The sequence below is a fragment of the Schistocerca gregaria genome, chromosome 2, assembly GCF_023897955.1.
Source record: "Schistocerca gregaria isolate iqSchGreg1 chromosome 2, iqSchGreg1.2, whole genome shotgun sequence".
In the NCBI taxonomy this organism is placed as follows: domain Eukaryota; kingdom Metazoa; phylum Arthropoda; class Insecta; order Orthoptera; family Acrididae; genus Schistocerca; species Schistocerca gregaria.
The window spans coordinates 529,645,351-529,669,620 of record NC_064921.1 but is presented as its reverse complement, the minus strand read 5'-3'; the positions used below and the strand labels follow the sequence as shown (position 1 = coordinate 529,669,620).

The window sequence follows — 24,270 nt, the reverse complement described above, 5'->3', positions numbered from 1 at the left end:
TGAGGTGGAATCTAAGTATTCGTAGCGTAGGAACACAATTCAAAATTTCGTGTTAATGACGGCAAATATGTGCAACGTATATGGTTAAAAAGAAACGCAAAGGCACAACACACGCTAAACTATTCACCAAAGCACATTTAGTGTTCATTTTTGCATGTTTTCTAACAACCTACTGTTGTTTCTCAGGCGATACTGACCTGTTCTATATGTCCCAACTATTGATCCTTCGCCTACGATAAGTAAGTCTCCCACGTCATTCCCCACTCTCTACAACAACATATAAGAGATAAATGGAAAGAAAGTAAGTAAACTATTTATTATTTCCAATGTAATAGTCACAACGTCAATACATTGACATTGTGCGACACGACGGTCAATGGCCTCGTTCAAAAATTGTTTGCGATTGACTACGGAGCCATTACTGTACCAAGGCGTGCACTTCTCGGAAGCAAATCGACACCCACAAATTTCTTTATTCATGGCTCCAAAAATATACAAATCGCACGGGGAGAAATTGGGACTGAATGTAGGCGGCCCCACGTGTTGCCAATGTTGTTTCGATTATGCTGCACAAGTTTCACTGGCAGTTCCTTCCACATCATACAGACCCGACCTTGAGCAACCGCAGCACACTGTATGTGCTATTTGTTTCAGGTTCTTCATAAAAGGGGTCGGTCGTAGCTGAGCTTCATGCTCGTCAATATTAAATCTTTTTGTGTGTTTTCACATTCACCTGTTTACGTTTATTTTTCATTTTTTCCCCTGTGGTCTGTTCCAGTACTACAGCAGAAATGCCAGATACGATAGTCGCAATCCCGCTGATTCACCAAGTTATGTATCACGAGAAGAACCAACTCCACATAACAGTCCTTTGTATCTGAAGTAGCGCCAGTTTCTCTGTTGATCCCAGATAATACGGCTTCAATTAATTAGGATCACTGGCTGTAGCGTTGTAGTAAAATAGCGAATAACGGAATGTAGCATTACGGTAAAGAATCAGAAGATTTGAATTTATTGCGGCATTAAAGAGTACAATTAATACAACTGAAACTATGGAAGATCAAAACCAATTGCTAAATGATTTAGATCAGATATCTTCATGGTGCATAAAGTGGCAATTGACTTTAAATAATGAAATGTGTGACGTCATCCACATCAGTACTAAATGGCATCCGCTAAACTTCCAAATGTTGTAAATTCAGTTGAATACTTAGGGATTAAAACTACAAATAACTTACATTGGAATGATCACATAGATAATATCATGGGGGAAGCAAACCAAACACGGTGATTTATTGGCAGAATACTTATAAATTGCGACAGATCTACTAAAGAGACTGCTCACATAACGCTTTTACACACTCCTCTGGAGTATTTTTGTCCGCTGTGGGACTCGCATCGAACACGACTGACGGAGGACATCGAAAAAGTTAAAAGAAGGGCAGCACGTGTAGTATTACCCCGAAATAGTGGAGCGAGCCACGGATGTGATACGGGAATGTTGAAGGAAATCATTTCAATAAAACTGGTTTTAGTTGTACCATGATATTCACATGAATTTTCAACCATTAATTTCTCCTCAAAGTGTGAAAATATCTTGTTGGTGCCCACATGCATAGGGAGAATTGATAATCAAATCAAAATGTGTGAAATCAGAGCTTGCGTGGAAAGTTCTGTTTTCCAATGACTCTTCCGGATGGAAACGGCAGAGAAATAGTTTGGAGAACGTATCATGAACCTCCTGTCAGGAACTTATTTGGGAATTGCAGAGTGATCATGTAGATGCAGATGTCTAGGTGCTGACTGAATATATTTCATCGCATTGTTTCATATTAGTTACCTACGTGTAAAATCAGACCGCACTGGGAAATTTTCTTTACTTTGGTAGACAGCCTTGAAATTATTCATAAAGAAATAAATTAACAGTCTTTCCAAGTACCCTGTAAAGGGAGGGGCTCCTGTATAAAATAATAGGAGAGAGGGTTTGTGAGGAATCCTAAGTGGTAGCACGTACGCTCAAAAAGTGACTATTCCCAGATAGTACTTAATTAACGCTTTATTTTTAGTAGCTCGTAGACCGGAAAGAGCAATACTTAGCCCGCTTATACCAATTCAAGAAGCACAGAGTGCTAAGGAGGCCATTGTCGAAAGAGGTGAAATGTCGAGTGCCGCAGGTGGCTGCTCGTTTTTGGTTGTTGAGGTATACCTTAGAGGTTGGTGCTGCAGTTGGAACAGTATCACTATGAGGAGTGGTTCGCCATTTGGTTGTGTGGCGGGATTGCTTGGGTCAGTGAACTGCCTGCTAGCGGCTGGGTGCCGCCTTTAATACACGCATGGGGGATAGATATCCGTTCAGTGCCTGGTGGACATACGACTGGTGTACGCTAAATAGTGTCTGCAAATGCCGAGCCTCCAGCAGTAATACGGATGTTACCTGTGGTGAAACGGGCTCCCACAATTCTGTGGCGTCTGCTGGATTTCCTCTTGACAATAACTGGCGTGTATTGGTCGGTCGTATTGTCGACATGATACGTGGAGGGAGGCGGCTAGTGTTTGATTCCGGCGGTAGGGCTTGCAATACAATGGCACAGCAACCCGCCGATCTCTGCTGCATGGCCGGTAGTAGTAGTCGAAGGCGACGCTTACTGGTACAGTAATGTGGAAGGCACCTTTTCGTATGGGGCTTCCTTATGTAGGTTGAAGTGGGTCTATTGATGCAGATATTCTGAAGGCCTATGCTTCTCGGATTCTCCTTTAGCTTACAGAGGCTATGACATTTTATGGAAGGTGAGAGCTTACAGAACTCGTCTCTTGCTGTCGAACCCAATTCCCGCGCACAATAAAGTAAAGCGGTTAAAATTATCTCGACTAAAAATGTCAATAAAATTAACCGTTGGGAAAAAATTTCTCTCGCCTCAGATGTATTGCGGCTCCATTGGACTTAAGTCGAATGCACGCCTGCGCGTAACTGCTGAGAGCAGGTGACTTTGAAAAATGTGTAAATAGCATTGTATTGTCTGTGCTGGTGAAAATGGCCGTGTGAGATGGAGAAGACGGAATTATTAGACTACTGCTCTCCATTACCCCGAGGATGCGGCGTAGAAACATTCCAGCATATCAGGGAGTGTTGGAAGTTTGGAATTAATCACAGGACACTGTTGCACATTCATTAGATCATCATGAAACTGATGAATACCACTCACAATAGTGAAATACTTTCGAATTTGTCTCAGTGAATAAACTAAAAGACGTTTATCGGAAAACAGCAGTAATTCTACTAACGATTCATATGAAACAAACATATTGATTTCATTTCACCATTCTGTTATTGTTCTTTACATACGTAGCCATTGTCCTCTGTTACCATAAAAAGGATTCTTCATTTAATTTCATTCAAATCTCCTATAATTATAACCTCTACTTTTAAATTTCCTAAACGGCCGCATCGCTTCATTGTATCGTTTCTTGCGAAACGGTTGCCTAACTTCTTCACAGGTACGTTCATAAAATCATTACTCTACACATTGGCTAAAATAAATGTCTAAAATCTCTTACAGAACCACTAAAACCGATAACTGGCTTTTAAGAATCAGGTGCATAAATTTTTTCTGTTTTAAATTTAATTTCGGCTTTCTTGTGAAAATTATAAGGCCTTTGTACAGCTTTGATACTGTTGGTCTATAGAAACGAAAGGTCTCTCGTGGCTTCAGTTTTCCATTCATTATATAGATCGAATCAGACTATATGAAGAATCTTGATAAATATATTTAAGCCCATAGTATTATTTACAGTTGTCCTGCCTTCCATCACACCACGTCATACTAAAGTAAGGTATCAAAGGTTACATTAGAGTCAAGAGGTTATGTTAGAGTCAGGAGGAACGTTGCAAATCTTTCTCCATCCTCCCCGATGTTATGTCTATAAACCACCTAAGACTATTGTCGGAATATTGCTATAAAAATAACTACAGCGGATCAGCCCAATGTGTACTTTGGCTACATATCTGAAGTACACGGGGCATTACACTCACACTTTCTTTCCCCACTTAGGCTCATAATAGTATTGCATAATATATCTTCTTCTCCGCAGAATAGTTTTTCTCAGGCTTAGTGTTCCTAATCTTGCAGTTTATGAAGTTTTTTCGACTGCTCTACAAGCAGGTGGATATGGAGTTCGTGGTCGAATTTGCTGAGTGAGCCTCTACATTTCTTTGAACACCGAACTCTTAGCACCACCCTGCAATATGTCTGGGTTGAATGAAACTGTTGGACAGCATTTTAAGTGTTGCGAAATTACAGCTGTGACTTCCGACGAAAAAAAAGCGCTGCTAGAATTCATAGAATATTACTTGAAGAACTTACGCATGAAATTGCGCTGAAGCATTCACCTGCCCCTCAGTGCAGTTATAACTTCGGCTGAATTAGTTCTTTAGTGTTACCTTGGCCATATGTTACTATTGTCGTCATAAAAACAGTAATAATCGACAGGAATCCATACATCAAGGGATACTGTCTGGAAGGAAGTACGCAAGAAAGTAACATAAACATCCAAACTACTGACAGGATTTACTTTAAGTAATAACTACAGTTATCAAATACTGATAGCACTCCTCGACCGATTAACTACTGACTGAGCAAAATAACAGGGTATTAACATATAAATAAGTTAAAGTTCGGGCACATAACGGTTACCTAACCGGTCACAGATTTTGCATCCGCCGGCCGGTGTGGCTGAGCTGTTCTAGGCGCTTGAGTCTGGAACCACGCGACCGCTACGGTCGCAGGTTCGAATCCTGCCTCGGGCACGGATGTGTGTGATGTCTTTAGGTTAGTTAGGTGTAAGTAGTTCTACCTTCTAGGGGACTGATGACCTCAGATGTTAAGTCCCATAGTACTCAGAGATATTTGAACCGTTTGAACAAAAATTTTCGTAATTACGTCTTGAGATTTTGATTTTCTCTTGGGTCATGATATACATGTAGATGGCTTGGGTACGCCTTGGGACTTCTTTGGTTTCCCGTTCACCTTTGTTAATCTCCGCTGTCATTCAATTGCGAATGCGATTGTTTTCATTCCACCCGTCTCCCCATTGCCACCAGTGCGAGTTGTTATAAATTGTTTCTACCTATTCCGAGTAGGGTAGGGAAACATAAATTTGAAAGAAAGCCTCAGCAAACGTGAAAAATAAAAAAAAATGATCATTTGTTTATTCAGAAGCAATGCACTATATGTCATAAATTAAACATTGAGCAAAATGCTTTGTTTCAACTTAATCCCTCCTAAAAACTATTTTAGAGAAATGAGTTACGTTTATCATAAATAAACAAATCTGCTCTTTAACGCAATAATAAAATACGTTAATTTACGTGACACGTTGCGTGACATATGTCGCACGGATTGTTTCGTCATATGGAAAGCTGAAAGCCTTTGATTAATGGGGTAACACATTAATCTACTCGACATTAAATGTAAAGCCTGCATGAATAGTTAATAAAATACCTCAGCTTTTTATTTATAGAAATGATACTGGTAGAGAACTTACTCTTCGTGAGACATTATAAAGTTTCTTGTGTAATACAGATATAAACGTACAAGTATTTAACACATGGTGTATGGATGTTCTCTTTCACTCCGTCATCTTAGACCTGTTATCTATCATGGCAAACTAGAAAGTCATCCCGACATCTGTCAGCAGTTATGCTCTTACCGAGGACTACATACGAATTCTGTACAAACTCTGTATGACAAAGACCTATTAGCGTCACCCACGGTTGAAAAATGATTTTTTGTAGTTTTGTTAGTTGTGTGGTACAGTCAACGTAATTATCTGCTGATCATAATAAGCACTGCGACACTTCTCAACAGGGTTCGAACCGCACAATAACCCTGGGTTCGGTGTGGGGCGGCGGTGGGATGAGGGGACTGCTGTAGCCTGTTGTAGGGTTGTGGTACCACTGAAGGCTACGACGGGGACGAAGCCTCTCCGTCGTTTCTAGGTTCCCTGTTTAATGCAGTACAAGGGAAGACGAAGAAAGCGAGAATTGCAACTCTTCACTGTTCGCTATACCTACTAATCCTTTATGTTAGCCACCCCCTTATGTATCAGTGTCGCCAAGATATAGATTTCAAGTGCTGTCTCTACTTCCAAATCCAGTGCGCCACCTTTATTCACTACCAACACTTCCTGCCTGCACATTCCAGAGAATAGCACTGGGCTTCAGTTTCATATTTGAAATCAAAATGTGATCCGCATATTCTCATTCTTCCTGGAACGAAGACTTTGTCCTTGTAACCATGGGCCAGCGTACGTTTCAGTGATCCTGTTCGCAGACATCATGGTTCCTCCCACCTATTCTCACACTCTAAATTATTCCCGTTTTCCCTCCTAACTGCTCCATAATTTCCCCAGTCCTTGCAGTATTGCTGAACCTCTGAAAATACACTCAACGTTTCCTCTCGTCGTGAGAGCCAGTCCATTACATTCGTCATCATTATCAACACTTGCCACAAGCATTTGCGGCCAAAAGGCAGCAAAAATAATTGCAAAAACTCAGATTGTAATCAACAAGCAGATTGTAATATCTTCAAAGTACAACAGCCGTTTAAATAATTAAATATATGGAAATATTTAAGAGTTTTTTCGCTAACATCTGTACTACTGTCAATGCTTCTCCACCGGTGAGGGCCGACAGCATGAAAGCAGAATAAAAAATAAGTCAGCAGTTACTTTGGGAAAGACAAGATGTCAGTGAGGTAAAACTTAGCGCACATAGTAAAGACAACTTGTGTTTGACCACAGCAGCTGCTATCAAAAATAAAAATTCATTCTTCAGACAGAATAATTAAATTTGCAAGAAAGACATATCGAAAATATCATGAATACATGCTCTTCATCGATGTTTGTAATTACGCGTGTAGAATCTGGATCTGACATTCTGCAGTTCAGGCAATTATCGGAAAATTACCAATGTTTCATAAATGCATGAATATCTTTAACTTTGTGTGTAATAGCAAGATTGCATATGCCATGTACAGATGACATATGAAACTCTCTTAGTTCTACTGAGATGAAAAACAATGCATCTTTCATACCAAAGTTCACAACGCAATAAAAATCTGTCTCGTTGATCTCCTCAGGTACGGAATTCGTAGTTTACACACGGAATGGAATTTCGGAGTAATTAACAGAATGTAAAAAAAGGCCCACAGAGGTGCTTACGATTGGTCTCTCCTGCATTCATGGTGCACACTATATGAAAATGATTTTTTGTTACTACTCAGGAGGCACTTTTCTCACAGGAACTCTTTGTTCGAAGAATTATAGTGAAAATTCTGTTATCTATGCAGCGATCAGTACGGTAATTTCTTCTCGGATCAATGCATGCAAAGCCGCGTACACAATGGATGCGCCACGCCGTGCACAAGTTCGCGGCACTGAACAGCGCAGATAGGAGCACAACTGTGTATAATGGAGTATCGTTTCCGTTACAGGATGTGCGCGCGCACAGCAGTAAAATCTGAAGACGAAAAAATGATATTTGCAAGTGTTTCTTTCACGTTTATTATCAGGTGAAGGGCGAAACGCGTACAAAACGTCGTCAGCAGGTGCCATTAGTGCTGGAAAGTCGAAAATGAGTACCATAAGTAACGTTCCTTAGGGTATCAAAGACAACATTCGCTGATGACATTGCTATCCTCAGGCAACGCGAGGAAGGCTTGTTTGGTATAATGAATGGAAACAACTTCACGATAAAGGATGACAACCAAAACAGTTGCAGGACAAAGATATATTGACATTCTTGACCAAGGTTTCGGTATATATAAACATACCTTCATCAGAAGTAAAAAGTCCTGAACAGGAAGACACATTAACGAAACCTTAGCATCGGAAATGAAGAACACTAAAGCTTAAGTAACAATGAAATTAGCAGAGTAATAGAGGAACAAAATCTTTTAGTTACTTACTAAAATTACATCGTGCAATGGAGATTAATAAAACAATTGTGCCAAAGGCGTCGTCAATAATTATGTCTTAATTATTGACGACGCCTTTGGCACAGTTGAAGATACTGAAACAAAGCTGAACTCCAGTGATCTGGCTACCTTCAAATACGCTCCAGTGACGTCTTGTGTTGTGGAGAGGAGATTTTCCAGGTACAAAACTATCCTCAGCGGCAACCGTAGATCTTTGACAATGAAAAACCTGAAAATTTACCTTGTGATCCAGTGCAACTTTGCTGATATTGAAGATTGACATATGGCATTAAATAATGTGGAACGCTTTAAATAGTATGTAGAAATAAAAACATTGTTTTACTGTTTCGATAGATGATCTTATCACTGCATTTTCCGTTTAGAAAATAAAACATTCAGACATTCCAAAAATAGGTGCAAATTAGCCACAAACCCTACAGAAAGAAAGAACTATACTTACATTATTTTGAGAAGTGATTTTTTTATTGCTTTACGGTGAATAAAAAATTAATAAACAAACGAGAATGTTTTAAATAAACTTCTAGTAAATCATATTTTCATTTTTGTGGTCATATTTATGTAAGTTTCAGGTCATAAATGTTTGTATATTTCACTGTTTTTTAGGTAATTAAAATCCGGGCCCTGGTGATTACATTTGCTCACAGCAAATTATCCCCATTTTGTTTCTTTCCTCTCCCTATTGATATAATTATCCACGCTACGTGCTTATTTCATTTATTTCTCTTTAAAGTAACCCTTACCGTTATTATCTTCTTATACAGTAAAGAGCCAAAGAAACTGGTACACTTGCCTAACATCGTGTAGGGTCGCGCGAATACGCAGAAGCGCCACAACACGACGAGGCGTGGACTCGACCAATATCTGAAGTAGTGCTGGATGGGATTAACGCCAGGAATCCTGCAGGGCTATCCACAAGGGTACGAGGGAGTGGAGGTCTGTTCTGAACAGCACATTGCAAGGAATCTCAGACACGCACAATAATGTCCATGTCTGGGAAGTATGGTGGTCAGCGGAAGAGTTTAAAATCAGAATAGTGTTCCTCCAGCCACTCTGTAGCAATTCTGGACATGTTGGGTGTCGCATGTCCTGATGGAATTGCTCAAGTCCGTCCGCATGTACAGTGGGTATGAATGGATGCACGTGATCAGACAGGATGCTTACGTACGTGTCAGAGTCGTATCTACACGTATCAGGAGTCCCATATTACTTCAACTGCACACGTCCCACACCATTACAGAGTCTCCACTAGCTTGAATAGTGCCTGCTGACACGCAGGATCCATGGATTCATGGAGTTGTCTCCGTAGCCGTATACGTCCATCCGCTCGATACAATTTGAAGCGAGACTCGTCCGACCAGGCAACATGTTTCTACTTATCAACAATCCAATGTCCGTGTTGACAGGCCCAGACGAGGCGTAAAGGTTTGTGTCGTGCAGTCATCAAGGCCACACTATTTGGCCTTCGGCTCCGAAAGCCCTTATCGATGATGTTTCGTTGAATTGTTCGCATGCTGGCACTTGTTGATGGCACATCATTGAAATCTGCTATAATTTGCGGAAGTGTTGCACTTCTGTCTCGTTGAACGTTTCTCTTTAGTCCGTCAGTTAGTGATCCCGTTCCTGCGGGATCTGTTTCCGGCCGCAATGATGTCAGAGATTTGATGTTTTACCGGATTCCTGATATTCACGGTACAGTGAATAGTTCGTATGGGACCTACCTCGTAGATGCTGTGTCCCATCGCTAGTGCACCGACTATAACACCCCGTAAAAGTGACTTAAATCTTGGTAACCAGCCATTGTAGCAGCAGCAACTGATCTAACAACTGCGCAGACACTTGTGTTATATAGGCGCTGCAGACCGCAGCGCCGTATTCTGTCTGTTTACATATCTCTGTATTCAAATACGCATGCCAATACCAGTTTCTTTGGTACTTCAGTGTATATCCCCTATATCTGAGTTAGGAGGACTGATTAGAACATTTTGTATTTTTCTAACGTAAGAACTTTTAATATTATTTGAGGCACGCTGGTTCACTACAACTTCTCCGACCTTTCGTGACTTCGCTCAGAAGATTGTTAACGTCAAAGAATATCTCTGACTGACCATTCACTAATATTTACTTTAATTTTATTTTCTGTAATTTTCATTCAAATGATTATTACGGTATGACTAAGGGAAGATATCTATAGTTTGTTTCTTTCATCGTATAGGATAAATAAAGAGGCAGAGTTTTATTTCAGTGTAACGCACTGTAGCTTTATTTTATTTTCATGTATGATAGGGGGCGGGTGCTTACAAAACCATAAACGCAACCAATCCGTCTGACATTCATAAGAAATATAAACAAAAGTCCTACTTGCCGTCACCACAACATTTAAAAAGACCAAAGAAACATTGCGCTTCTTCAGGTGTTGGCTCATCGCGACCTCCGACCTGTTTCTACTTTACAGTCACTTGTACAAGAAAAAGGAAATGATACGGCCTTGGATTGCCTATGTAAATGTTTACAATTAATCGTTACTCAAATTTAGAGGCACTGAATGGCTAAACCTTTACACTGTAAGACCAACCAATTATCACGCTCTTAAATTCGTTAGCGTCAGCAAAGTATTACTCGTCGCTTCCGAGATACTGTTACCCAAACCGAAAAGAAATAAACTTTTACAGTTAAAACTCATCACACTACTACCTCAGTATGTGCGCAGTTACACAATTCCTAACACTCAATTCAGTCACGGTGTACCAAATTCCTACACCAAACAAAAGTTACAACACTCAAATGTAAATGAGTCTGCAAAACTGGAGCACACAACAACGAATGTAAGTGACAATTCCGATCATCACGTGATCGCCCTTTGCAGTCTGAACTCATTAACCAGAGTCTAGTCTCTGTACAGTCCACGCTATTGAATTCTCACTTCTAACGAAATATTCTGACGTGTTATATTCTCCCACTCCGCACTATCAAAAGCGAGACCTCTCTCGTTATCTCTCCTATATTCCATATTAACCGTTTACTATGAATTCACATACTGAAACCGCAGTATTTATCTTTTTCTACGCAGAGTAAGTCGCTACTCGTGCGAAAATGTAATTCACTTCACACTGCGAGTGCTATCGTTCCGCTGTGGTTAATAACAATATAGCTAGCAAGAGCTATCGACACGCACCCTGTGTTGAAAATATCATATTCAGCCGGGATCTTCTAGTTCGACTCTCCACACAAACAGCTCATCCACAACTGAATTAATCCCATACGAAACTATTTACCAAACAAATGTAGAGCAATACCACTACTTTTACCACTTAATTCAATTTCTTCAAGTACTCTTTGCCACTAGACCCGCTCACGCTGTCTGCTCAGAGTAAAAAGCATCTCTGTCTTTAAAATTTGTATGTCAGCCACACGTCAGCATGGCTACATTATAACATATTGTTCGAAGAACTGATCTAAGCAATGTATAATAATAACATCAAAATCACATTCAACATATCTTGTGTACAATCGGGCCACTGCAACAATAACTTAAGTCGAAATATTAGCATGAAGACTCTTAACATGACTATCTTCTTTTCAGCCATCACAAGGTACTCCTGGTCAAATGAAGCTTCCTAGTATCAGACATATTTCGTAATCCAAGCGGATGAAAGTTTGGAGCACGGCAGTGGCTGTAAGTGAATCATGAACTGTGCGAAAACCAAGAAAGAAGAGAATCGAAGGGTTCTGAGATGCGCTAATGAAGGATATTAAAATTAAGTGAACTGATGAGAAATGTGGAGGTTCTCCGGAGAATCGATGGGGATAGAAATGTGTGGCAAACGCTGATAAGAAGGAGGGGCGGGACGGTTGTATAAGTGTTAACACAGCAAGTAATACCTTCCATGGTACTAGAGGGAACCGTAGAGAGTAAGAACTGTAGGGGAAGGCCGACATTGGAAGACACTCAAGAAGTAATACAAGACGTTGGTTGCTACTCTAGGAAGTGGAGGTTAGCTCGGGAGAGGAATTCGTGTCATGGCGCGTCAAACCAAAACAAGTAGGATAACAGTCCAAAAACGTGACTGAAAGTTTCAACACTTTTATCGCCCATCGTCAGAAAACTTCGAAGATTTGGTCAGTTTGAGTGAACCAGTAATAAAGAAACAAGACACAATTATAGATATGCAGTATGAAGAGACAGTGGTAGTTACACTGTGTTCTGTGGATTCTTTTATAAGATGGTTTATCGACAGACGTCCACAACTGGGGGGGGGGGGGGTTTGGCGGTAGGGGGGGATGAGAGAGAGAGGAGGTGGCCCTTGCTCCCTTGTGGGATGTTGTGCACAGACTTTGTACTCATTACAGAAGTCTCTCGAGTAGCCAGGAATCGCAATCAGCGACTCCACTAAACTTCAATTGGGTTGGTGGGGGAGGGGGAATGGGGCAGAGAAGAGGAGGTGGCACTTGCTCCCTTCTGGGACGCTGTGTACAGACTTCGTACTCATTACACAAGTCTCTCGAATTTCTAGGAATCGCAATCTGCACATTTAACATAGTCGACCATGACGAGAACCATGAGACCTTTAGCAGTTACTGTACAACTTGGTCTTGTTTACTTGACATTCTGTTCACGGGAATGTATGCCGATTCCTTGGAACCTCGTGCTTTCGGCACTGATCCGCAGCCGAGAATACGAACTCTTACAAAACCGTGCGGACATAATGTTTGCAGCTGAGCTACAGAAACGAGGTAGTCCAACTTTCTGGTGTACGGAGTCCGTCGGCAATCCCCAACACAGTCATCCGTCCTCAATTCATCTTTTCCCTTTGCTATATAAGGGAAGCACCACATTAGTTCTCCGGCTTTTTGCGGTAAAAGAAATTCCACGACGACTTTATGATTCTGCATTCAGTTTTACACAACAGAGCTATTATGTACGCACGAAAGAACACAGCCTTGCTACAGTGTGCATGTGTGAATCTATACTTAATCTGCAACACATCAGTCGAAACACGAACATGGCCTTACATTTGCTTCTACGGACCAATGTTAGAAGGGTCTTCCGAGGTTTCCCATTTCATCTAGTCTAACATTGGCCGGGGGCTATACTTTTTCTCCCAACTCAAAAATGTACAGCTATAGAAACCAATTTTATCCATGTTAATTTATGTCAATCGATCCTATAAAGACAGAAATCATGAAAGCAATGGTATAAATCTATTAACCTAAACATATGTGAAGTTTTGTAAGCCACCAAGCGTTATAGAAGACATCGAAACTGAGTAAGCGTTTCTTAAAGATTATTCAATTTTTTTTCTTCGAGGGATATTAGTTTCCCTTTTTTTATGTACACCTGGATGTTCTCAACAATTCTGAATTATGTTTAGATGCTCCAGATTTTTAATTTTCGGTTTCAATGTATCGTTATGGAGATATGAGTAAATTATTGTTCTGAATATTTTGCGGCTTTATTTAGTAACTCGTTTTATACGCTGGACGTAATCAGATGAGGATATAATTTCAGATCATTGGATCAGTGGATCACAAAGGTGATATTCACTTTCATGCCAATAACAAAAAGGACGTATTTTTCACTTGGTATTGAAATATGCTTACTATTTAGGTACCAAGGCAACGTACCTTAAAAGTAGTAAGTGCACTCTTTTGAGGTACAATACGTTTCGAATGTTTGATAACAAATTTAGTTCTCGGTGAATGACAGGTTTACAATCCCACTGAATCAGCTGCCTCTTCATTATATTATATGTATTCATTAATTCAAATTTCCTGTATTACTAATACCACTTAGGAGATACAATTACTAACAAATTTATGGAAGGAGCCGCGGTACAGATAGGAAAGCACATGATTTCTTCCTGGAAGGGAAGACAGGGCCATCTGGCTTGAAGAACATAGAAGTAAAGAGGTCAGAGGTTCGGAATGTTATTGAAGAAGATTGTATCCAGGAGTGTAATCAGCATCCTGGTCTTTATTTTTTATTCGTTAATGGTTACATTTCGGATTCTACAATTCCGGTTGTTTCGGGGCCCAGATCTCTTGAGGTTTATATCTTGTGATGATACCACTCGAAACTCCTTTTGGGATATAATATAAATTGACTATGCACATCTCTTATCGGCACACTACCGTCTCGTTGTGGCTCGGCAGCGAGAAACCACGACCAACGCAGCGCGCACGAAAGAACTGTTCCCTTTGATGTACCGACACTTGCGTCGAACTTGTTCTCTGTTGCTCGACAGCACGCACAGAACCGCTGTTTGCTGCCAAAACCGGACGCGATGTGCTGTGTTGGCCTCCGTTCCTGGTTTTGCGCGGCAAGGTGTAGTGTGGCGCCTCAGGTGTGGACGGTGCTTCATATTCGTGAAACAGAACTTCTCCTAATTTCAATTATAGGAGAAAAGAAATATGTGAAATATTCTTTCAAGAATATGTGTACTTCATTATTACTATTCATATTTGGGGAATATTAGACAATGGTTCGTACAACAAGTGATGTTTTCTTTTAGCTTTTCTTTGTGACCATACCCCTTTCATTCTGTAAAAGTTTCTTTGACTTTCCTGCCTTCAGACCAAAATGATACGATGCTTGAATCTGGCAAATGTTCAAGCCGAGCTATTTTTTAACCCATCTTGTGTAATTCGAGGTTATTCTTGGCCTCGCCTCCATCTCAAAGGGCAAATTCCTAGCTTTTCGGCGAGGTTCGTATAGTTCCGCAGTGTAGTACTCTGATCGGATCCGTTGTTTCAGTATGTCCATACAATTTCAGCCTGCGTTCTACAAAATATTTTCACACTCTTCAATACAGGCAGACACGTGTCTCTCAAGAAATATGCCTGCCTTCATTTAGAATAAGATTAATGTGAAACACTTGCGATAATTTTGATTAAGACTGATTTTTTCAGTTTCTCATCAGGACAATGGGAGCGTACAGAGATAATGAATGCATCTGCAAGGATCGCACGGAAATTTCTAAGAAGACGTTATCTACTTCTTGCTTACTGAGCCGTGGGAGTCACACAGATAAGATAGGAACACAGTCGGGAAGCAACGCTTTTAGATAATACGACGCTACACGAATTTTAACGAGGCTACTATATAAGCATGCACCAGGAGAAAAGTATTCTATTCTGAGTGATAAAAATAGTCATAATGAAAATAAAAATCGAAGTGCCCGTCCAGGAATAAATACTTCAGTAAAGCGAACTCATTCGAAAATCTTTTTGGGGAAATCTGTATTTTGTTAAGTTCTTTGATGTTGTAATCACATTTCAGTGTAAGGCTGCAAACATTTTAAGGTAATCAAGCGCCGAGAGGTACAAGTATTACCTTCTCTTATTTAAAAAATCCTCTCAGCAATTTGAATAGCAATGCAGGAACTGAAATTAAAACAGAGCGTTGACGGTAAACCTCGTTTCCCAAACATTTTGTGCTTTTAGAGGCATCAAAGCCAGATATTTAAGACTGAAAGAAGTTCATATGTTCCAGGAAATTTAATGAAACATCGAGAAGCTCGTCATAAAATAATAGTGTTAGCCAATAAATCCAGAATACAGATTAAAAAATTATTTACGACGCATAATTTTCATCGTTTTCTTTTTGAGTAACGTTCTTCCTTAGGTTAACTTTAAGTGATAAAACCCAGTATTTTGGCCTCGACGGTGATACTTAATCAGACATGGAGATTGTCAGGAATGCCCCAGGGAAGTGTCATAGGACCGCTTTCTTCTATGTATACATAAATGACCTCCTGGACAGGATGAGTAGCAATTTACAGATGTTTGCTGATAACGGTGTGGTGTACGGGAAGATGTTGTTGTATGACCGTAGGAGTATACAAGACGACTTAGAAAAAAATTATAGTTTCTGTGATGATATAACGTTGTAAAGTTGTATCAAATGGAATAAGCAAGTGAAATTTATAACAGAGAAGGCCAATGCTCGTCTTCGTTTTATTGGGACAATTTTGATAAAAAGTACCTGATCAAAAAAACGAGAAGACGTATAAAACGCTAGTGCTACCCATTCTTGAGTACTGCTCTAGTGTTTCGAATGCCCACCTGGCCCAATTTAAGTGCTATTAGATTTATTACTCTCAGTTTCAGTCTGCACACAGGCATTACAGATATAATTCATGAACTCCAGTGGAAATACCCGAGGTAAGACGACATTTGTTTCGGAAGGCACTATTGCATAAATTTAGAGAACCAGCATTTGGAGCCGACTACGGAACGCTTCTACTGCCGCCAACGCATATTTCACTTAAGAACAATGAATATAAGCTGCAAGGAATTTGGGCTTATACGGATGTATTTAGACAGTCGCTGTAACCTCGCTCTGTTTGAGAATGGAGCAGGAAATGAAATGACTAGTCCTGGCACAAGGTACCCTGCGCCGTCCACCGAATGGAGAAAGTGTATTGATGTACATGTACTTCCATTGTTAATTGTTGTAGTACTTCGGAATTTTTTAAAGGCTAACTTTTCAGAATATCTTTTACGAGTGATAATTAAGAGCAAGCTTCTGTTTATGATACACATTCTTGGAAAAAACAAAACACCCTGAACTACGAGTGACAGGACGTTCACATTCACGGGACTTGTACATTAGTATGTTCTGCAGAAATGATGAACCTTTCAGTCACCTCGATTCAGCATATATTCTGTAGCATAGTAGGCACAGGGTCCACCGTGGGCCGTATAACTTGTTTCATGTGTGATGGGATCGAAGCGCATAAAGGACGAATGACGTTCTGTGGTATACACGTCCATGCTGCATTAACCTGGTTCCAGCGTTAGTCTGTGGTGGCTAGGTGGTTGGCATTGCGTCACAGCGCTACACCCATCGTTTCACCATATCCCACACATTTTCGATTCGCAACAAGTCTGGTGATATGGTGGGCAAGGGCAAAAGGTTGATATCGCGTGACATTAACGAGAAACTTTTTCGTGCTGCAACATGAGGTGGTGCGTTGTCTTGCTGAAAAACGGCATCTGGAGAGTTGTGCAGAAAGGGTAAGTCTACGGGTCGCAGGATGTCATTCACGTTGGTCACACTCGTCACAGTGCCCTGTACATGCACCTACTATGACTTCTGGTTGTATCCAGTAGAACCACACACCATAAGGCAGAGGTGGAGCAGGAGGTCTTTTGCGAATGGCCGGCCGCTGGTGGCCGAGTGGTTCTAGGCGCTTCAGTCTGGAACCGCACGACCGCTACGGTCGCAGGCTTGAATCCTGCCTCGGGCATGGATGTGTGTTATGTCCTTAGGTTGGTTAGATGTAAGTAATTCTAAGTTCTACGGGACTGATGACCTGAGATGTCAAGTCCCATAGTGTTCAGAGCCATTTGAACCATTTTGCGAATGCAATCACTGTCATGCCGCTCTCCCTGCGTGCAGCAAATCAAAATGCGGCCATCATTTTCAAACAGACAGAACCCCGGTTTGCTCGAAAACACTGCCTGATTCCATTCCTGTCCCCAGCGACATCGATACGTCTGCCATAGCCGTCTAACATGTTTCTCCACATTTGTCTGCGGTAGGCGGAGAAGTGGACGATGCGCACGTAACTTCTGCCGTAATAAACGGCGACGGACTGTCACCCTTGCTAATGTACGATGTCTTAAACTGTTCCACTGTTGCGCGAGGGCCGAGGAGAATGCAGATCTGTCCTGCAATGGTCGGAGGGTTGGTCTGGGTGGTGCGACCTGACCCACCTCGTCGTGTTCTGCGGCCTCCTGCGAACCAGTCTGTACGTACCCGTTGCACTGCCGAAACACTTCGTCCTACACTAGCAGCAGTTTCCAGGACGGATACATCACATTCTGTCATGCCTATAAAGTGCCCTCTTTCAAACTCAGATATGACCGAAGAGTTCGCGCATACGTCTTCGAGGCATCCTGCAAGTTTGTTCAAGCCAAACTGATCCACGACCTTCGGTATATAGCGATAACGAAAGCCGCAGGCAGATTTCACCGGCAGCTGGTGTTAGGCGCCGATATCGATATTGACGTTAATCCCGCAGGCCGCCGTGGTTCAAATGCTAACCATTTTGGCACAACGTACTAATATGCATTTCTGTAAATATGAACGTCCTATCTGTAGTCCTTCAAGCAGTTCTTCTGTTTTTCCTGAACATAAATGTACAAACGTTCTTGCATTTTCCTTCGCATGAGCAACAGCAACACTTGGTGCCGATTCTGGGCGCTTAAATCAGTGATAAGGAAGGTGTAGAATTTCGTAAGGTTTTTCACAAGAAAGAATGATTTCAGATTTGAATATCGGCAAGTGAGTAAAGGAGGACCTACTCGTAGTATTATTTAGAATTTTATCTTGTGTTTTTTCAATGAAGCACAAAATTGCGTGACATGAGCGTCACTGAATATGGAATATTTAGATACTTGGCAGCAAAATTTTTCCATGGGTGTCAAATTTCTTTTTTTAATAGCAGTTAGACAGAAACGACCATTATTTTAGTCGTCCATGAGTTGTCTCATAACTTTCTGTTGTTCTGACGACCATTAAGTGATACATATTTCCCGTTAATGAGAAATGTGACGCAAGCATTAAATAAGTAAAGCCTTACATTTTTTTTCCTGAATGCAGGTTGTTTCTGCTCAGGATTCCAGTACACCAAGTTCTTCCCCACTCTTTTGGATAAAAACGATATTTTTTAACATAATCCCCTTTTGGTGCGACGGTATTACCGCATCTTACAGGGAAAAACCCACATGGTACCACTCTACTAGCTGATGTCGGAGCCTCTTGCTACTTCAGTTACCTCAGTCGTAACATGCGAGTAATTCTGCACAGATGGTCCTTCGTTATAGTCTATGGTCTTCTGTTAGGGAACGGGGAAACGTCTTTGAGTACCCCAACAGATGAATGAGTGCGTCAGCACTAGAAACAGAGACGTCAATTTGTGGAGTGAGATATTTGATTGTGACATGTCGAACACTTCAAATCAGAATGTCCATACGTTCCCGCGTTTCAGGAGTAACGGATGTGTGCGTCCGGCCAGCAATATCGGACATGTCTGGGTGACCTGTTGCGATGAACAGACGCCTCTCCCAACGACTCGCTGTGCTTCTGTTCATTGCCAGGTCTTCTTAGAAATTTTGCAAGCGCCTATGAATATCTGTCATGCTCTGGTTACCAGCCAAAGGAAAATCAAGGACAGCGGTCTGCTTGGAACGCACTTCCGTTACAGAGGCCATTTTGAAGGCTACTTATCGCGCTACAACCTCTAGGAACTTCTTGAAACTATAAAGGCTGAATCGAAAATTTTACAAGATGTTCCACAGTAAATTCCTCATTTTTTTCAATCGAAACTGGCGGGAAAGAAAAATGTGTTGCTTTAATTGGTTGCTTGGATTTTTGGGGGAGGGGACCAAACAGAATGGTCGTTGGTCCCATCGGATTAAGGAAGGATGGAGGAGGAAGTCGGCCGTGCTCTTCCAAAAGACCCACCCCTAGATTTGCATGAAGCGATTTATGGAAATCAAGGAGAACCTAAATCACTATGGCCCGACGCATGTTTGAACAGTCGACCTCCCGTATGCGAGTACAATGTGCTAACCACAGCGTCACCTCGCTCGATGTGCCATTAGTTACTGAAAGCTTCTCGTACATGAAACTGAGTGAACTGGTGTATCATTTCCAACAAAGTTCTCATGTACTTCTTTCCACAAATGACGTAAAATTCTCTTGTGAGAGAAAATATATGATCCCTCTTACAAACTGAGAAACACGTGAATTCGGATACAAGTAAATCGTCAAACAATGTGCAAGAGTCTATACTTTAATCATTTCTCAAAGAGACACAGGCAGAACGTACGAGAAAGGATTGCAGTGTTGTAATTTGTTGCTTGGTTAGAAAAATAGAAACCTTTCTTTAGTGTTAATTTGCACTTTGGTTTTGTTAAATAAGTATCAGTTTCAGTACTAAACCCTGTCATCATGCGATCCTATGATAAAAATTACATCAGTGCACTCTTTAGAAAACATTCATAAAATACTTTCCCACATGATACCTAAAATATGCGATTGTATTTACATGACAACATATATTATATTAACATCACGATAAGGTTCTAAATCCGCATTATAGTCTTTATCGACTTGTTCTTGAAGTAAATGCAAATGTCGTGTGACTAGGGCCTCCCGTCGGGTACACCGTTCGCCGGGTTCAAGTCTTTCCACAGGACGCCACTTCGGCGAGCGACTTGTGCGTCCTTGGGGATGAAATGATGATGACTAGGACAACACAACACCCAGTCCCTGAGCGGAGAAAATCGCCCACCCAGCCGGCAATCGAAGCCACACCCTTAGGATTGACATTCTGTCGCGCTGACCAGTAGTAAGCCCCATGATGCAACCTATTGCAACTGTAGATACATGACTGCCTGGACATTCTGTCTATTGTTTCAAAAGAGTCAACCTTGTTATTTATGTTCACATTTTTGTTCCTGAATTGTAATGGTAATGTTTCATTCTGTACCTTTACACATTCGTCAGACATATCCCACAAAACGTAAGAGAGCTGTCGGATAAATTTGTTTGTCAAACAATGTACAGGTCACCTAAACCTTTCTGTTAAGGAGCACCTTCAATTCGGCATTGCAATCTGTGCTCGGTGTACCTGGATACGAGTCGCTGAAGGGATATCGTTGAGGTAATTATGTACAGTCTTAGAAATAAAAACTGACCGCTGGCTGGTCGCCACAGAGACTACGAAATCCTTGAGTTCATACTGCGGTGCTGTGCAGATGAAACAAGTAGTTTTTTACAATTATTAAATGACAGATGGAATTTGTCAGATTCCACTTATTATGACTGCATTATTAATTGTTGGTTCATAGGCGCTTTCCTACCACTTATTGCAGCTGTATTTTGAATGTTAGAGCTGGAATAATAGAAGCATCAGATTTTCGCCATGTGCAATATTCGAATCCGCCTTAAGTCTTCACGTTTCGAGCAACGGCAGAATATCCTTCAGAAAAACTGACAAGAAGAAGCCAGGTCATGCTTGTCTTCTGGCAGGTGTGCCAATAACAGTCAGTGATCTCAATAACAAAATTGTATAGCAAAGATACCTTGCCAACTCAACCAATGGAGAAGCTCCAAAGTTGTGACTCGCATCTGGTGAATACTCTTTCAAGGTTTCGGTCCGATTAAGACAGTAAAACACAAATAATCGTCTGAGTTAATAATTTATAACGTTTCGTTTGCACTCAGTGCATGGATTTATTACAAGTAACTACACTCTAGCCCCTAAACCTAGCTACAGAAATGCGAAAAAGACTCATTAAAATATAATGAGGATACTTCAACCCTTGCCAGCCACAACTTCGAGACGAAGCTATAGTCACTTCCGAGGTCACTCACCGAACACATCAGCTGGTATCCTTACTGGCACTATAACTGAAACTTGGCAACAGCGCAGATGATTGGCAACTCTGTGACTGACGCGTTACCTCCTTGATGGCACAGAACTATCCTGCTAAATTCATCTGATATTATGGTGACCTTTCAGTTGAATAATTTAAGGGATTTTCTCTTGAGAAGTGATATAAGTATATCAGTTAATGCTTTTGAGTCCACGAAAGTCGTCACACATGGGAAATACAACTACTCTCGTCTCTTAAGTTGCGATTTTATCTGCCATAGTGGATACTGTATCAATAAGCAATTCACAGACGACGCACCTTTCCGCTATCTCCGAGGTAACGTACTTGTCTGCCAATTACCAACAGCTTTTGTTCGCCTTTAGAGACTCGCTCAAAGCCGTATTTTTAATTCTTTTGTAGCAGAGCTACAAGCAGACAGATAGAAACCCAATAACGTAATCGTAAGAGAATGCTCGAGAAAATTCGTCTAGCTACTTTCAGTACCCCTTAGCGCCAGAGTGAAAACCTCATGGCACTGAAAAATTCATAATGCCACTTTTGTTTTCTGCCGAAATATTTTTTGCTGCTGTGAAAACATAATTTTATGTATGAACCGCCACATTTTCATAATGCTTGAGTATGATACAGGACATAGACTAAATAGAGACCTTTAGGAACTCAAAAGTCGGTAATATCCCATTAATTTGTGTTAAAATAGGCACAGTCGTCTTACAGGCACCTAATCCCTTATTAATATAGATTGCCATCGTTATGTATCCGTAATACGTTGAATTTAATTGTTATTAGTAAAATGATTATTTAATTCCTCTTTGATGATTACAGTTCTGTTCAATAAAGTAATGAAATGAGCAACACTATATTCTTTCACAAATTCTAAAACAATCTGACAACGCTAAAGTAGTTTACAAATTCTACACCTGTAGAAATCCACTGGTTCTAACAAAGTTATCAAATAAGTGTAGTTCAAAGTGAATTTTCGTCTAGAAATGAATTATCTTGGCGGCTGATCGATCAAGAGCGGGAAAGATAAAATTTTACGAGTATACGAACAGAGGGAAGGGTGCCTGACAGATGACTTCCCTATCAATACAAGTCTCTGACAGATGACTTGCCTATCAATCTCCTGGATAATTTGGTTTCTCAAATCAAGAGATTGCATTATCATGCATTAGCACACGTGATGTAGTTTTGTCGGTCGATTTTCTTACACTGCGACCCAAAGGTGTCTCAATTGCTGGCAACAGATTCCAGCTGTGATGGACACACCCTTGGGGAAGAATTCGTAGAGCAAAACACACTTTTGGAGATATCAGATAGAAAATTTTACGTTCATGCTACTCTTTTCTCGACTTTACATCTTTTGTGGGGCTCAGCCTTTCATTTCTTGTTAGGAAGTTAACGATAAAGGCATCATAACTCGTCACCGGTAATAGTATTGCTCAATGAGCGACCTGTTGATGTTCAATCACTGCGTTGGTTTTTGTTGTTTCGAATTAGAGCGTGCAGGACTCCTACACCAGACTTCTGAACCTTGCCTGTTCAGTGGAAATGTCGCATGATGGTTAAATGGTAATCCATCACTTATAACAGTAGTCCAGACTTTCTTAATGTGGAAAATTATTCATGCTAGAAACATCTTTATTGAAACAAGAACATCTTTTCGTGGCGTATGTTTGCCAAACGCACTCGCTCCACACACAGTTCAGATTTTTCGAGCTGCCTCCTCTGCATTCACCCCTCTGTTACATCAAAAATAAATACTGTGTTCTTCCACTTGCGACCCAAGTTTACAATGCTCAACCATAGTTCATGATTTTCACGTATGCAAAATCCAATGCTTAACTGAAAGATGATAACTAGAACTTCAAATTCGAAAATGACAGTTGATACATACAATGACAGGGTCGCGCTGCGTTCAGCTGGGCGGCACCGGATTTCAGGCTGCAAGTGGCGTCTGGCCGGTGGCCGGTAGCCGCTGCCCTACGCTCGAGCGTTAGCTGCACTGATCGCGACGCCGCCACGAGCTGTCCTGTGGAATTGTTTCTGAAAGTATTTGTTATTTATTACTGGTTGGTTGAATATGAATCCAATTATCTTCGATGTTCAGACTTATAAAAAATATATATATACGGTTGGAAGCGTACAAGCGACTATAAGTTTAGAATCACGACGAGTAACACTTTCCTTTTAATTTTTTTTTTTTTTTCGTCAGTGATCACTGTGTTTGGTCGTTGCAGACCTCACATGACATCCGTTAAAGTTCGTTTGTTGATCCACTCAGTTTTTTCATTACAGAGGCCAACCAGCTCTCTGACCGAACACGCTTTTTTAATTATTAATGTCATTTTGTTCGTTTCAGTTCGTTGCATCTGCTCGGGGCGGACGACGCAAGATACGCGTTTCAGTTCGTCATTGATCCATTAACTCACTTTTTTTTTATTAGAGAGGGCAGCTAACCCTCTGACCGAACACGCTGAGCTACCGTGCCAGCGCGCTAGACCACGGCCTGACACAACACTATAATGTCTCGTAAGTACACAACACTTCCTCCTGAGGCTTCTGCATATTGCAGTGTTGCCAGATTGTGCAGATGGCCGGACTTCGCGTGTCAGAGGCGATCGGTTTTATTGACCACCTTAAGTGAACGACTCGAGTTTAGTCTCTGTGGCGGCCGGCCGGCGGTCAGTTTTTATGTCTAAGACTGTGCAACGTGCGCGCTCTGCGGTGCAACGCTTTCCAGTTGAAGCCCTACCGAATCCAGAATGTTTTCGCCATCCATATTTCATCAGTGCATAACCTGTTGTTGTGGTGATTGATGAGGCCACTGGTACCGAAGACAGCCGCGTCACTGAACACGACGAGTGCT

General features: G+C 41.1%; 1 protein-coding gene across 2 annotated transcripts in view; it reads right to left on the bottom strand.

Moving 5' to 3' along the window:
* Window positions 1-24,270, bottom strand: part of LOC126336200 (protein quiver-like) — a 66,177-nt gene that overhangs the window by 7,006 nt on the left and 34,901 nt on the right. The window lies entirely within an intron of this gene.